The sequence below is a fragment of the Nyctereutes procyonoides genome, unplaced genomic scaffold (genome assembly GCF_905146905.1).
Source record: "Nyctereutes procyonoides isolate TBG_1078 unplaced genomic scaffold, NYPRO_anot_genome, whole genome shotgun sequence".
Classification (NCBI taxonomy): domain Eukaryota; kingdom Metazoa; phylum Chordata; class Mammalia; order Carnivora; family Canidae; genus Nyctereutes; species Nyctereutes procyonoides.
Window position 1 is genome coordinate 41272808 of NW_026575043.1, and position 17665 is coordinate 41290472.

Below are 17665 nucleotides of genomic sequence, written 5' to 3' on the forward strand. Positions count from 1 at the left end.
ACACACAGCGCAACCGAACCCGGCGGCTGCCGCTCGGACACCGCGATTGGCTGAGAACCCTAGGGAGGCGGGACCTTTCCTGCCAGTCCACCCTACTTCAGAGGGACTCCACCAATCGGAAGTTCCGCCGTGATTGGAGGCGCGGGCCTGGGCTCGGCGTTGAGTGGCCAGAGTGGCAGTCACTCCGAACGCTTTTGTTCGCAGGGAGTACGCCTACTCTAGCAAGATTGGTTGAGGCAGCGGAGCCCGGCGCGCCTTCCACCCGCAGCCACCTAGAGGCTGGTACGCGGCTGCGGGTGGGTCAGCGGGGGCCTGCCCTTCGGACTGAGTACGCGTGGAGTGTGGCACCCCAGAGGGCGCGTGTCAGACACCCAGCGGAAAACCCTCCCGGCCCTTAATGGCTTATACTGACCTCTGTGTTTCTCTAAACTTTTCAAGTCACGTGGAAGCTGCTTAGATTGCTGGCACTCCCCCAGATCGTTCTGCTTCTCCCTGGGAGAAAGTGTGTTATTACCAAGGAAGGGTGATGATTGTACCTACTCCGTGGGGTTGTTGAGGAATTTAAGGACGTTAATACATAGAAAGCTTTAGAACGGTGGCTGCTGGCATATACTAGGTGGAATCCTATGAAATTGCTGTTTTTCATGAGAGACTCCTAACTCTGGGGAATGAACGAGGGGTAGTGGAGGGGGAAGTGGGCGGGGGGTTGGGGTGACTGGGTGACGGGCCCTGAGGAGGGCACTTGGCGGGATGAGCCCTGGGTGTTATGCTAAATGTTGACAAATTGAACTCCAATAAAAAAAATTTTTTTAATTGCTGTTTTTATACATACACTCAGAACGGTCCAAAAAATGAAAGCGTTTCTCATTTTGTATTCTGATTTCCACTTTCAAACCATAGCTGTGTTTTATTTATTTTTTAAATGTCATCAAGTTATAGTGGGTGTGTCGTGAGGTGGGGGTGTATATAGCTTTCTGTATTAAAAATATAAATCCTACTTTTAAGTAACTCTTAATAAGGGACATCTGGGTGTCTCAGTGGTTGAGCGTCTGCCTTTGGTTCAGGCTGTGATCCTGGGGTCCTGGAATTGAGTCCTCCATCAGGATCCCCTCAGGGAGCCTGCTTCTCCCTCTGCATAGGTCTCCCCCCTCTGTGTGTGTGTGTGTGTGTGTGTGTGTGTGTGTGTGTGTGGTGAATACATAAATAAAATCTTTTTAAAAAAATAACTCTTAATGGTTGAGAAGAGACAGTTTCCTCTGTTTTGACTGAACAGTAAGCAATCCATAAATGTTAACCACCATTAGCATCACCTCCTCTACAGATGGGAAAAGAGAGGCTCAGCCCACAGAGCCACCTGCTGACTATTATTTAGATAGTGAGAAGCTAAGATGGGACTCAAAACCCAGATTTATCCCACCCAGAGCCTGCTGTCCATACCACTGTGCTGCCCTCCGCGAATTGTGGCTGCCAAGTTGCTCCCTGTTGCGGCCCCAAGAACCATGAACTACTGTTCTGGAGCACTCAGCAGACACTGTTGCTGTAACTGCACTATAGCATAAATCTAGCTCGTCCCCCACAGGCCCCTGTGGTGCCATGAATCACCAGCATTTGTGGCCCACCCAGCAAAGCTGCTCTGGGGGAACTTTATGTCCTATCCACTGCTAGCAAATTCTCCCCACTAAAATGATTGTTCAGGGCTATGTGGGCTTGGAGTGAAAGTGTCTTCATTTTAATTGCTTCAGTTCTTCCCTGTAGGTGGGAGAACCAGGGTGGATTCTCCTTAGGGCCCCCCACAGGGAAAACAAATGAGAGCTTTAACCCAGGGCCAGGACTGCTGACAAAATGCATTCTGGGATCCTACTGAGGAGTAGAAAGAGGATGTAGATTAGACAGCAGGGGTAGAAATAACATTGATGACCAGTAATAACTCCTGTTTATGGAAGGATTACTAGGTGCTAGGTACTGGGCTAATTGGCCAAAGATGCCAAATTTAAACATTTTTAGGGAGACACCCAAGTAGGTACGTGGGTCTGGATCTCAGAAGGGAGGCCAGGACCAGGAATAAAAATAGATGTAATGGAATATTATGCTGGCATTAAAAGTGCCATTCACAAAAAAAAAAAACAGAGACAATAATAGTACCTACGGGATAAGAGAATAATTCAAGCAGAGTTCATTAAAAAAGATCTGGGGATGCCTGACAGGCTCAGTCAGTAGAGCATGAAACTTTTGATCTTGGGTTCATGAAATCGAGCCCCACACTGGGGGGTAGATTGTACTTAAAAATACATATTTCTTTTTTTTTCTTTTTTTTTTTAATTTATTTATGATAGTCATACAGAGAGAGACAGAGAGGCAGAGACATAGGCAGAGGGAGAAGCAGGCTCCATGCACCGGGAGCCTGACGTGGGATTCGATCCCGGGTCTCCAGGATCGTGCCCTGGGCCAAAGGCAGGCCCCAAACCGCTGCGCCACCCAGGGATCCCAAAAATACATATTTCTTAAAAGATTTTATTTATTCATGGAAGACACGGAGAGAGAGGCAGAGACATAGGCAGAGGGAGAAGCAGGCTCCCTGTAGGGAACCTGATGTGGGACTTGACAACGGGAACTCCAGGGTCATGCCCTTAGCCAAAGGCAGATGCTAAACCACTGAGCCACCAAGGCATCCCAAAATAGATATTTTTTTAAAAAAATAATTAAGGGGGATCCCTGGGTGGCGCAGCGGTTTGGCGCCTGCCTTTGGCCCAGGGCGCGATCCTGGCGACCTGGGATCGAATCCCACGTCGGGCTCCCGATGCGTGGAGCCTGCTTCTCCCTCTGCCTGTGTCTCTGCCTCTCTCTCTCTCGCTGTGACTATCATAAATAAATAATATAAATAAATAAATAAATAAATAAATAAAAAATAAAATAAAAAAAAATAATTAAGGGACCCCTGGCTGGCTTAGCCCATGGAACAGGTAACTCTTGATCTCAGAGTCATGAGTTCAAGTCTTATGTTGGGGTTAGAGATTACATAAAAGAATAAAATATTTAGAAAGAAAGAAAGATCTGGACATACAGACACCAGTTAGTAAATACCAATTGAATGAAGAAATAAAGGACACAGGGAAATACTTAGTAGTTTCACTTATGGAAACAATATTAATATCTATAATACATTAAGTGCTTACTACATAAGGTACTCTGCAAAAGGCTTTGCATGCTTTATTTCTTTTGATCTTTATCAAAACCCTATTTAGTAGGTATTATATCCCCCGTTTACACATGAAGAAACTGGCTAAGGATGAAAGGAGGTAGTGTTTACCCAAGATCATACCCGGAGAGATGCAATCTGTATCCAGGACTGTTTTTATCTGGATTTCACCTTAGTTACATTTTGTTCCTCCATTCTTCCAGAAGACCAGTGGTTCTCAAAGGTAGGTCCATTTCCTCCAGGAGACATTTGACAATGTCTAAAGATTTTGTGTGTGTGTGTGTGATAACTAGGGAATGTTCCTGTACTCCCTGGTAAAGGCTGAGGATGTGTTAAACATCTCACAATGCACAAGACAACCTCCCACAATAAAGAATTATATAGTCCAGGGCAGCCCTGGTGGCACAGCAGTTTGGCGCCGCCTGCAGCCCAGGGCGTGATCCTGGAGACCCCGAATCGAGTCCCACATCAGGCTCCTTGCATGGAGCCTGCTTCTCCCTCTGCCTGTGTCTCTGCGTCTCTCTCTCTCTCTTTCAGTGTTTCTCATGAATAAATAAATAAATACAATCTTTTTAAAAAAAAAAGAATTATGTAGTCCAAAGTATCAATGGTGACAAGGTAAAGAAATCCTGATCTAGAGCAATTTTTTTTAAGATTTATTTATTTATTTGAAAGAGAAAGCACAAGCGGGAGGGGCAGAGGAAGAGGGAAAGAGAATCTCAAGCAGTCTCCAAGCTCAGTGCAGAGCCACACTCAGGGCTCAACCTCATGACCCTGAGATCACAACCTGAGCCAAAACCAAGAGTCAGTGCCACCCAGGCACCCCTAGAACAATGATTCTTTAACTGTTTTTGTGTTTGTTTATTTTTTTGTTATTTTAAGTCAAAAGCACTCTATCAAGTCTCTGATTTAACCAGTAGATTTTCTCCCCAAAGAAATACACACACATACACATGCACAAAATTTTGCATGTGGTTTTAGAAGGCTCATGGGAAGACTCTTCCAAAGCATATCTTAAGCCCCTGATTAAATCAACTCATCACCAAGATTGAATCAGCTAGTACCAGATGCTTCATGTGAATGTTAGATTATAACCTGTCTGCCAAAAACTGGACTTTGTTGTTTCTGGAATTACTTTTACTGTATATTGGCATAAAGCCAGTGGCCTGCACTAAGGATGTTATAAGAACCCTGTGGAACTCGGTCTTTACAGTAGAGATTTTGCTGACAAAGGTACACACGGGATCTTTTATATGAAGACCCACAAGAGAAATATTTCTTATACTCTAGCACTTATATTTCTCATGGGAGACTGTTTTACTTTTTATTTTTTTAATAAGGTTCATTGTGTTTTCCTTATCTCATAGGTCATCCATATGTGTTACAAAAAAGAAATAGAAACTGTAGATAAGCAGTGTGGTAAGCATAATTCTAAAATGTCCCCCATTGGGGCACCTATGTGGCTCAGTCAGTTAAAGGTCTGCCTTCAGCTCAGGTCATGATCTTGGGATTCTGGAATTGAGTCCCACATCAGGCTCCCTGCTCAGCGGGGAGTCTGCTTCTCCCTCTCCTGCCCCTCCCCCTGCTTGTGCTCAATCTCTCTCAAATAAAATCTAAAGAAAAAAAAGGCAAAAAGTAAAATGCTCCACATTGATCTCTCTTTTTTTTTTATAAAGATTTTATGTATTTATTCATGATAGTCACACAGAGAGAGACAGAGAGGCAGAGACACAGGCAGAGGGAGAAGCAGGCTCCATGCAGGGAGCCTGACGTGGGATTCGACCCCGGGTCTCCAGGATCGCGCCCCGGGTGAAAGGCAGGCACCAAACTGCTGCTCCACCCAGGGATCCCTTCCACATTGATCTTATGCAATCCTACCAATTGGCCATAGGTAAGACCAGTAGTTATGATGGGATATTATTCCTGTGATTATGTTGTTTTATTTTTTTTATTTTATTTTTTGATTATGTTGTGTTATATGGCAAAGGGGATTTTTGCAGATATAATGCCCCAGTCAGTTGTGTTCATCAAAAAGGAGATTATACCAGAGGGATACTGACCTAATAAGGTGAGCTCTTTTTTTTTTTTTTTAAGTTTTTATTTATTTATTTGAGAGAAAGAGAGAAACAGCCAGGCAGGGGAAGGGCAGAGGGATAGGGAGAAGCAGGCTCCCTGCTGAGCAAAGAGCCCAATGTGGGGCTTGATCCCAAGGCCCAGAGATCATGACCTGAGCCGAAGGCAGATACTTAACGAACTGAGCCACCCAGGCACCCCTCTTCTTTTTTTTTTTTTAATTCCAGTATAGTTAACATACAGTGTGGGCAGCCCTGGTGGCGCAGCAGTTTACCGCCGCCTGCAGTCCGGGGTGTGATCCTGGAGACCCAGGATCGAGTCCCACATCAGGCTTCCTGCATGCATGGAGCCTGCTTCTCCCTCTGCCTGTCTCTGCCTCTCTCTTTGCTCTCTCTGAATGAATAAATAAATAAATCTTTAAAAAAAATACAGTGTTATATTAGCTTCAGGTGTAAAATATAGTGTCAGGTAGACTTTTTATTTTTAAGATTTTGTTTATTTATTTGAGAAAGAGAATGCACAGAGTGGGGAGAGAAGTAGAGGGAGAGGCACAAGCAGACTGTGTTCTGAGCATAGAGCCCAATGTGAGGCTGGACAAGAGGCTCCAGCCCATTGACCTTGAGCCAAAATTAAGAGTCAGACACTTAACCAACTGAGCCACCCAGTGGGCCCTCAGGTGAACTCTTTAAAGGAGATTTAGGGTTCAAAAATAAAGGAAGTCAGAGAGATGAGCTCCTCCTGACCTGAAAGAAAGCAAACATCCATGCTGTGAGCTGCTTATAGGGCTTCATAGAGAGGAAATCTGGATGGCCTCTGGTTGTGGAGAGTGGTTCCCATCTGATAGCTAGCAAGAAAACAGAAACGTCATCCCCCAACCACAAGGAGCTAAGTTCTGCCAACAACCTGAGTAAGCTAGGAGGAGGATCCTGAGCTCCAGGGGAGAACCATGGAATGACTGACAATTTGCAGCCTTGTGAAACCCTATGCAAGAGATCATACCATGCCACGCCTGGATTCCAGACCCATGAACACAGTCAGATATTAAATGTAATTACCACTAAATGTGTGGTAATTTATAAACACAGCAATAGAAAATTGATACTAGCAGAGAGAAACAAAAAAAATTTTAATTAGATGTTTTATTTTTAAATAATCAGAACCCCACCCCCCACCCCCCATGCCCTCTACCCAGTTTCCTTGGTGGCAACACAACCAAGGAAGCTAGAACTAGAACCAAAGCTGCAACCAGGATCAAGGGCCTTTTCAATGATCAGAAAACCATGGCAACACGCAGCAGGGTTTTGTTTTGGTTTTTAAAGATTTTATTTAGGGCAGCCCCGGTGGCTCAGCAGTTTAGCGCCTGCCTTCAGCCCAGGGCGTGATCCTGGAGACCCTGGATCCAGTCCCACATCCGGCTCCCTGCATGGAACCTGGTTCTCCCTCTGCCTCGCTCTCTCCTCTCTGTGTATTCTCATGAATAAATAAATAAAATCTTTAAAAAATATTTTATTTATTTATTCATGAGAGAGACAGAGAGACACAGGCAGAGGGAGAAGCAGGCCCCATGCAGGGAACCTGATGTGGGACTCGATCCTGGGACTCAAGGGTCACACCCTGAGCCGAAGGCAGATCTCCAACCACTGAGCCACCCAGGCATCCCAACACACAGCAGGTTTAAGTTACAGTTAATTATATAAAATATGCCAGTACAAACCATTAAATCCCTTAAAGGCTAATTTCCCCAAACTCCCTCTCACTACCCCAAAAATATTTGACTAAACTAACATGTGAGTGATAGTTGCTCCTTTGTTACTGCATGAATGGGACAACTCCACCCATTCATTTTGTTTGCAATATCTTGATTAAAACTAAAATAACTGGGGGATCCCTGGGTGGCTCAGCGGTTTAGCGCCTGCCTCCTGTCCAGGGCATAATCCTGGAGTCCCGGGATCAAGTCCCACGTCGGGCTCCCTGCATGGAGCCTGCTTCTCCCTCTGCCTGTGTCTCTGCCTCTCCCCTTCTCTCTCTCTCTCTCGTGTGTGCGCGCTCTCTCCCTCTGATGAATAAATAAATAAAATCTTTAAAAATAAATAAATAAAATAAAAATTTCAGTGCTGACTGGGTGGCTCAGTTGGTTATGCAGATGGTCACGATCTCAGGGTCCTGGGATTAGGCTCCCTGCTCAGCCATGGGTCTGCTTCTCCTTCTCCCTCTGCCTCTCCCCCCTGCTCATTCTGTCTCTCTCAAATAAATAAAATCTTTTTTAAAATAAAATAATTTCAGAAAATGTACACATCCACAACTCAGGAAGCTGATGTTTTGATAAGCTACATAGCTGCTTTTAAAACACAGCCAAGGGGCAGCCCTGGTGGCTCAGTGGCTTAGCGCCTGCCATCAGCCCAGGGTGTGATCCTGGAGACCCCGGATCAAGTCCCGCGTGGGGCTCCCTGCATGGAGCCTGCTTCTCCCTCTGGCTTTCTCTGTCTCTATCTCTGTCTCTCATGAATAAATACATAAATAAAATCTTAAAAAAAAATAAAACACAGCCAAGTCTGGATTACCTGGGTGGCTCAGTCAGTTAAGCACTTGACTTTTGATTTTGGCTAGGGCCCTAATCTCAGGGTTGTGGGATTTAGCCCTGAGTCAAGCTCCATGATGGGCATGATGCCTGCTCCAGATTCTTTCTCTCCCTTTCCCTCTGCCCCTCCCCCCAATAATAAAGAAAAAATAATAAAACACAGCCAGTGTCCATATAGCCCTCTGTGTGTGGTTGACACAGCACCCTCTGGGGTCCTGGGCTGGTGCTGAGAGGAGGCAAACACAGAAAGAAACAATTTTTTAAAATATTTTATTTATTTACTTATTTATTTGAGAGAGAGAGCACACTCACAAGCAGGGCAGGTGGAGAGCCAGAGGGAGAGGGAGAAGCAGACTCCCTGCTGAGCAGGGACCCTGTTGTAGGATTCAATACCAGGACACTGAGATCATGACCTGAGCTGAAGGCAGGCGCTTAGCTGACTGAGCCACTCAAGAGCCCAAGAAACAAATTTTAACTTGTGTAATCCATTGGCTCACTGCTTTCATACAGTCTCTATCATTTTCTGATTTGCTCATTGTTATTTATTTATATGTTATGAATATTTTCCCATGTTATTAAATATTCTATAATAAAATCATTAGGGGCTGCATAGGATCCTATGTATGGATATAATTTTGTTTTTCTCTCTTATATACATTGTGAGTCATGTACCAATCATGTTTCCTTCTTGGAGTTTGCTGTTAGGAAGCTCAGAGCCAAATTTGCAGTAGGTCTCTGGTGGTTGTGCTAAGCCTTGCCTATTCTGTGGCTTCATCTTATCTTTCCTGCCCTTATTCCTACCTTTCCAGTAACTTTTTCCTCACCCACTTACTGTTTATTTGTTGCACTATTTATTGTATCTTTACTCGGTTACAGATCCATGACCTAAAGTGTTTTTTTGGTTATTTTTCTTAGGTTAATGTATATATATACATATATTATATATTATATACATAAAGTATTGCTTACATATTTTTAATTTTTTTAAAGATTTAATTATTTATTCATGAGAGACACAGAGAGAAAGAGGAAGAGACATAGGCAGAGGGAGAAGCAGGCTCCATGCAGGGAGCCTGATATGGGTCTCGATCCCGGGACTCTGGGATCACGCCCTGAGCCAAAGGTAGACACTAAACCACTGAGCCACCCAGGTGTCCCACATGTATCTAATTTTTTAAAGTAGGCTCCATGCCCAACATGGGGCTTGAACTCACAACCCTGAGATCAAGAGTCATGTGCTCCACAGACCAAGCCTACCAGGTATCCCAGGATGTATCTAATTTTTAAACTTTTATTATTTAAAAATCTTTTTAATTTTATTTTAAAATTATCTCTATACCCAATCTAGGGATCAAACTTATAACCTCAAGATCAAGAGTTGCATGCTGTACTGTCTGAGCCAGCCAAGTGTTCCTTAACCTCTTGAAAACTAATATTGGACTTAAAAGTTTGCAAACATAGTAATTTATGTATCTCTCAATTTCCCTAATGTTAACATGTTACTTAATCACAGTACAATGATCAGAATCAAGAAATTAACACTGATATACCATTATTAACTACAGACTATATTCAGATTTCACCATTTTCCTGCTACTGCCTTTTTTCTGTTCCAAGACCCTAGCCAGGATTCCTGGTAACATTTGGTTCTCTTATTCTCCTGCAACCTGGAATTGTTCTTCAGCCCTTCCTTGTTTTTCATGACCTTGACCCTTTTAAAGAGTAATGGCCAAATATCTGTCAAATGTTTCCCAATTCAGGTATGTCTCAAGTTTTCTCATTATTGGACCAATGTTCCAGATGTATTTTTGTAAGCTGCACCACATTATTTTTGGAGCAAGGTGGAGATTGAAAACCAAACAAACTGGAGTGCCTGGGTGGCTCAGTTGGTTACATGTCCAACTCTTGATTTCAGCTCAGGTCATGATCTCAGGGTCATGAGATTGGGCCTTGCTCAGTGAGGAGTCTGCTTGAGATTCTCCCCCTCTTCCCCCCCCCTTATTCCTCTCCCTGCTCATGCACTCTATTTCTCTCTCTTTCTGTCAAATAAATAAAATCTTTTTAAAAATATTTTTATTTTATTTGTTTATTCATGAGAGACAGAGAGAGAGAGAAGCAGAGAGAAAAGCGGGCTCCATGCAGGGAGCCCGATGTGGAACTCAATCCTGTAACTCCAGGATCATGCCCTGGGCCAAAGGCAGGCACTCAACCACTGAGCCACCCAGGGATCCCTAAATAAATGAAATCTTAAAAAGAAGGAAAGAAGAAAAGAAGAAAGAAAAGAAAAGAAAAGAAAAAAGAAAAGAAGAAAAGAAAAGGAAAAGAAAGAAGAAAGAAAAGAAAAGAGAAAAGAAAAGAAAAAGAAAAGAAAAAGAAAAAGAAAAGAAAAGAAAAAGAAAAAGAAAGGAAGGAAGGAGGGAAACCTGGGTGCTTGGGTGGCTCGGGTCATGATCCTGGAGCCCTGGGATCAAGCCCCACGTTGGGCTCCCTGCTCAGCAGAAGTCTGATTCTCCTTTTCCCTCTGTCCCTCAACCCACTTGTGCTATTTCTTCCTCTCAGATAAATAAAAATTTAAAAATTTTTAAAATTAAAAAAAATACCCAGCAAACTAAGAGACTCTGGCCTGTCTGCAGACTGGGGCTCAGGGTAGTGATTTGATTCATTAAGATCACCTGATCCAGGTGGTCAAGGACCCAAGACTTCTGAGGCCACAGCCAGGAACCAGTGTTCCAAGAGGCCATCCTGAGGTACTGAGTCTGATGGCAGGCAGCCTGCAGGGAACAATGCCTATATGAAATAAAAGCAGGAAAGGAACCTAGAAAAGCTTAGGAAATCACTAGTATTCATCCCATTCCCTTTGGGCCTGGAGTTAAAGATCTTTGGATTTTCCCAAGATGTCCCTTGCAGTGTTAGAGAGGCAGGAAGACCTAAGTTGGAATTTCTACTTTTCTGTGACCTTGGGCAACTTAGTTTCTCTGAGCTTCAGTTAGCTTATCTGTAAAAACAACCATTAATAATAAATGATATGACGTGTTTAAGAGCCCTTTTAAAAATAATAATTGATATTGATTGAGCACCCTATATGTCTAAGGTGCTGTGTGACCTTGCAAAATTTTTTATATCATCTCTGGGCCTCCATTTTATCATCACTTGAAATGGGATTGCAAATAGCAAAACCTCAAAGCACACATTTATTGCTTTTACTGTGTGATCATTTTCATATCCACGCATTCTCATTGAACTCTCATGGTTAAATAGATTATTATGTCCATGAGACAGTTAAGACAACTGAAGTGTCTAAAACTAACCTACTGGCCAAAGACCACACAGCCTAACAGAAATAGAGGTTGGATCCTAAACCCAGGTGTCTGGCTCTGGGCCCATGATGGTTTGCCAGTAGCAAGCATGCTTTTGTCTATAGCAGGTACTGAAAAATGACTGTCTAAAATTTATAATCTTGCCTAATTAACATTTTGATGCTGTTTCTGTGTTCTTTACTGCAGTAGATATTTTTTATAAAGATTTTATTTATTGGGACACCTGGGTGGCTCAGTGGTTGAGCCACTCATCTGCCTTGGGCTCAGGGTGTGATCCTGGGGTCCTGGGATTGAGTCCCCATTGGGGCTCCTGAAGTTAGGAGCCTGCTTCTCTCTCTGCTTATGTCTCTGCCTCTCTCTCTCTCTGTGTGTCTCTCATGAATTAATAAATAAAACCTTTAACAAAAAAAAAAGATTTTATTTATTTATTCATGAGAATAAATAAATAAAGACAGAGAGAGAGACAGAGACACAGGAAGAGAGAGAAGCAGGCTCCATGCAGGGAGCCCAATGTGGGACTTGATCCCAAAACTCCAGGATCACCACCTGAGCTGAAGGCAGACACTTAACTGCTGAGCCACACAGGTGTCTCTAGATGCTTTTGAATCTTAAGCTAATAGTATGTATTAGCTTCCTAGAGCTGCTGTAACAAAGTAACATGAACCAGATGGCTTGGAATAGTAGAAACATATTATCTCTCAGCTCTGGAGGATAGAAGTCCAAATCCAGAAATCAATAGGGCCACACTCCCCCAGAAACTTGGAGGGGAGGCTCCCTCTTTGCCTCTTTCAGCTCCTGGTGTCCCCAGATGTTCACTGGCTGGTGGCGACATCACTCCAGTCTGTTCACGTCATCTCCCCATGTCTGCACATCATCTTCCCTCTATGCCTGCCTGCCCTGTGTCTAGATTTCATGAGGACACCAGTCATGTTGGATTGGGACCCACCCTAATGACCTCATTTTAACCTGGTTACTTCTGTAAAGACCTTATTTCCAAATAAGGTCACATTCTGAGGGACTGGGATTGGGACTTCAACATCTCTTATTTAGGAAACATGAATGGGCAAACACTTCTATGTTTCTCCTTTACTGAAACACTCCCTATGCTTCTCACACTACATTTGTGGCTTTTTCATACTAAACATTCTCTGGGACACCAGCTGGATGTCCTACAATTCAATTCAATTCTGACACTAACTAGAGTCAGTGCAGACCCTCCAGTTAAGGACACAGTCCCATGAGACTACTCCTTCAGACACCATCCTAAGTCCTGGTTGTCATCTGTACTTCTGACCGACTGGCTACAAATTGGGGTTCCCACAACCTCCTTGGACTTGACAATTTGCTAGTATGGCTTGCAGAATTCAGGGGAACACTTGGGCTTACTGGTTTATTATACAATAAAGAATACAGATGAGGGACGCCTGGGTGGCTCAGCAGTTCAGCTCCTGCCTTTGGCTCAGGGCTTGATCCTGGAGTCTCAGGATTGAGTCCCATGTCGGGCTCCCTGCATGGAGCCTGCTTCTCCCTCTGCCTATGTCTCTGCCTCTCTCTCTCTCTGTGTCTCTCATGAATAAATAAATAAAACCTTTTTTAAAAAAAGAATATAGATGAACAGCAATATATAGGGCAAGGTCAGGAAGGATCCAGGGAGCAAGAATTTCTGTCTCCATAGAGTTGGGGATACACCCCTTTCCAAACATATGAATGTATTCACCAACTTGGAAGCTCTCTGAAACCCCTATTTTAGGGAGTTTTATGGCAGTTTCATCTTGTAGGTAGGCATGATTGGTCATTAACTAAACCTCCAGTCCCTCTTCCCTTCCAGGAGGAAGGGCTTAGAGCTCAAAGTTCCAAGTTTCTAATGATGGCTTCATTTTTCTGATGACCCACCCTCATCCAGGATCCCACAAGGCATTGCCTATTAGAACAAAAGATGTTCCTATCACCCAGGAAATACCAAGGGATTCAGGAGCTCTGCATCAGGAACCAGGGTCAAATATCAAATATTTGAACAAAAAGTGGTAGTAGCACTCTTATCACTTAGGAAATGACAAGGGTTCTAAGAGCTTTGTGACAGGAACTGAGAGCACAGATGAAATATATATTTTCTATAATTTCACAGGACACAATTCAACCCATAAGACTCCCCTTCCAGGAGCAGGCTCAAGAAATTGCATTCATACCAGGATAGCTGAGGAAGTCCAGGAAAGTTACATTTTCCAGGAAGGATGCCTTCTGTATACTTTGAATGATTCAAAACTTTGTATTCTAAGACCTGTTTTCCCCCAGGAAATGAATATAAAGTAGGTGATGGAATGAGTTCGCACAGCTCATAAATCTACAACCATTCTTACCATATTTTTGTTTATGATGCTGCTTTGTATCTTTGCAGCATTATCTCTACCTGAGGGTACTCTTCTAAATTAACAGCACTACCTGTGGAGGAGGTGATTCAGTCTTCTTCATAGTGTTTTATAACATCTAGTATCTACTCCAAAGATATTGATTTGGGGTGTGGTTTTCAGCACTAGTATCTGCACTTTGTAAATGCTTGAATGATGTTGTTTAAGCTTTTTAAAATGATTTGTAATGACAGCTAATGGCAAAATAACAGCTAAATGGTCACAAACAGCAGTTGCTAGAGTCCAAAGCATGTTAACAGTATGATGTGCTCCATAATGACACAGGTGGTCATTAGTCCCCCAACCCCCTCTAAAGAGGCACCGCCTTGTGGCAGTAGCGTAACAGGTTTTCATCCATTCTATCCACCCCCCTTGGCTTTGAAGTTGTTCAATACCTAAGGAGTAAAAATGTTTTCTCTTTCTGGCATTTGTGTGATTTCCAACTTACACATGGAGTGGCATTTTGTTAACACTTCTGTGGCACTGTGTCAGAGTCACATAATTCATATCTGCATACAATGCATACTACAGAAAGGCTAGAACTTGGCAGTGTGGCTTGTGCCCTAGCTGAAACATAAAAGCATTCTTGTCCCTCTTACTCCTGTTTGGGGTCCCATAGGAGCTAAGGGATGCAATTCTCAGAGAGCAGTTGGGCCTGAGAATAAAAGCCCATCAATAAGGAACAGGTGACACTGCCACAGCTGGGTAATTTGTCTATTTTCTCTTCTGCAGCCCATTTAGTGATGATGTATTTGTCCCAGAGAATAGATGATGGCAGGTTTGTTCATATTTTACACTTATGAACCTGCCTGTTCCTCTCCACCCAGCTCTGCCCATCTGTCTTTGTCCCTGGCTCCTTTCATTTCATTTCACAGATTGGGCAGTAGGCCTTGGCCATGAGTTATGAAGGTGGATTCTTTGAGAGCAACTTTGGGAAGGGAGAGAGGAAAAGAGATAGGTCAGTTCTCTGCAGAGAGGGGAGGGATGGACAGGTCTGGGAGAAAGAGATGTCACAGACTCAGTAGTGGGCAGGAAGGGAGCTCAGAGAGGAAGGAGAGGGAGAGATTCTAGGACAGAAGGAAATGATGCTGGGGAGGCCTGCTCACAGAAGATGGTTTGGAATGCTAAGTCCAATCCCAATAATTAAGTTGGGCCTAGTACAAAACCTAATCATGGTAGCCATTCTCTCAGGTAGCCCCCATGACTCACATCATGGTATTCACACCCTTGTAAGGCCTCCTCCCACATTTAGCAGGGCTGACATATGTCACCAATGGGACATGCAGAAATGACAAAGTGTGATTTATAAGGGCACAAGAGTCCTTGGAGTTTCCATTTACTCTCTCTTGGATCACTTGGTCTCTAGGTGGAAGCCTGCTGCTCTGTGGGAAAGACACACAAGCAGTGCCTGGAGAAGTCGCCGAGGCAAGGAACTGAGGCCCCTGGCCAACAACCAGCACTCACATGTTGGGTGTGTGAGCAACCTACCTTGGAAGCAGGTCTCACAGCTGCAGTCAAGCCTTCAGATGAGCACAGCCCAAGCTGATATAAATATAATATAGTATACATAATATATATATTAATCATTTAAAATAATCTCTACATCCAATGTGGGGCTCAAACTCACAAAGCCAAGATCAAGAGTTGCATGCTTTTCCAACTGAGTCAACAAGGCACCCCACCAAGATGATATCTTTTTGTTTTTAAGATTTTATTTGTTTATTCATGAGAGACACAGAAAGAGACAGATATATAGGAAGAGGGAGAAGCAGGCTCCTAGCAGGGAGCTTGACATGGGACTCCATCCTAGGACCCTGGGATCATGACCTGAGCCAAAGGCAGATACTCAAACACCCAGGCACCCACAAGATGACATCTTGACTATAGCATTGTGGGAGACCCTGAGCCAGGGTCCAGAGTTGGACCCTGAACCAGTCCAGCTAATTACTCACTCCTGAATTTCTGACTCATTTGGAACCATGTGAGATAATAACTGTTTATAGTTTCAAGCTGCTAAATTTTAGGGGTAATTTATTCCACAGTTATTGGAAATGGTCTTATTTGTAGAATCGTTGTCCAACATCTATCTGGTTTGCTGCCTGGAATGCACAGTCCATGGGGTCAGGGGTCCATTTATACCAGGTGCTCAGTTAACCAGCATTGCATGTCATTGAGTGCCACAAAGAGAGCCCCTGTGCCCTACTCTTTCAATTACTCCATAAACAGAGTTAGTAAAGCAAGAAAAAGATTCTGGGATGGAGTAAATTTGTGTTGTGAGGAGAGGGATAGGGCCACAATTAGGATGACCAAATCTCCTGATTTCCCTGGGATAGAGGGGTTTCCTGAATGGAGGCCTTTCAGTGCTAAAACTGGTTAAGTCTAGGGTAAACTGGAATGAGTTGGTCACCCTAGCTGAGGCTGGGGTTGGAGTCTCAAAGCTACACTTCCAGTAAGCTGCCATACTGTGGTTCATATGACATGGGGAAGGAGATCCATCTCCCATCTCTCCTAGTCAGGGATGGGAATATGCTCCTGGAACTGCCTAGTTTTATCCCCTTGCCCCACTTAAGTGGGTAGAAATGGGGAAAACCTCTTGGAAATGTCAGACCAGTGTGAGGAGGTTACAGGCCAGTCCTCCCTCCTTCTTGCCAGCAGAAGTGGCCAGAAACATCTAGAATTTGGTGAAGACTCTCATCCTAGACCTGGAGAGCCAGCCCCTTTCTGTCCACGAGTTCTGGCTTCCTGTGTTTTTGTTACCAAATGCCTTCTACCACATGGCCAATGAATTATTACTCTGAAGCCTCTGTTGGAATAATTCAATCATAGGTCACCAAGGCTGCCTCCTCCATTGTTCAAGAGGTATTCCTTGTACTGAGTGGGAAGCTGCCTCCACATAACCTCCACCCTTTGATTATATTTGATTGTGCTAAACATTTCTAACCTGTTCCTTCCTGGAGGTCTTTTCACATATTATGCACAAATGCTTTCCTGCCTAAGGTTCCCCTTGCTATGCTCCCTTCTGGCAAACTCTCTATTTACCCTTTTAAGATTAGGTCCAAAACCAGGCTTCCTGGGAGGCCCAGTGGAACCTGTCATTTCTGCCTCAAGTCTACCACACTCAGAGCCTAAGGGAAGGGCAGCTCTACGACATGACACCAGTGACATTTCATTTGTTTCACCTCCATCTACTCATCTGGGCTTTTCCTGAGTGGCTGGGACTGGGTAGCTAGCCTTCCATCACACCAACTTCCAGAAAGGGGAGCATATTCCCTTTTGGTCCCTCAGATAAGCCAACTGGGCCCAGCTGTGTCTCCAACACCTCACTGTGCTCTTCTTTGTTAACACAAAGAGCAGGCCTCAGGCTCACAGCCTTCTGCCTTACCTACATGGCAGTGGCTGTAGTGTGGTGTCCACTGCACATTTATTTAGATGGTTCTGCCTGTTTACGACAGTTGATTCGGGTTTTCTATTTATCATGAGGATACTGTTTCCTTTTTATTTTTTAAAAGATTTTTGAGATATTAAATATATTAAATATTTATTAAATATTAAATATTTTGAGATATTAAAAGATATTTGAGAGAGAGAGAGAGAGAGAGAGAGAGAGAGCAGAATGAGAAGAACACAAACAGGGGGAGAGGGGACAGAGAGAGAGGAGAAGCAGGCTCCACCCCAGGACCCTGGGATCATGACCTGAGCCAAAGGCAGATGCTTAACCCAACTGAGCCACCCAGGCACCCTATAGTTTCCGTTTTAAATAAATCACACATATAATTCATGCTCCTTTAGAAAACACAAGGCAAAAAAATCATAGCGCAAGCCTCACTTCCATACAGAAGTCATTACTGACCCACAAGTATACATAGATCTCCCTTTTTCTCTTCCCTATCCGTTGTAAGTCCTCACAGCTCACTGTATTTCTTTACAGTCTGCACTATAATTGGCAAAATACTTTTGTGTATATTTTTCATTTATCCAGTAAATATTTAATGTACCAGGCAAGAGAAGTGAGGGGAAAGCAGCCTAAGGTATCTGTCCTAAAGGGGCTCAAAGTCAGTGTTGATCTGATTTTGTCTCCCCTACCAGACCTCAAGTT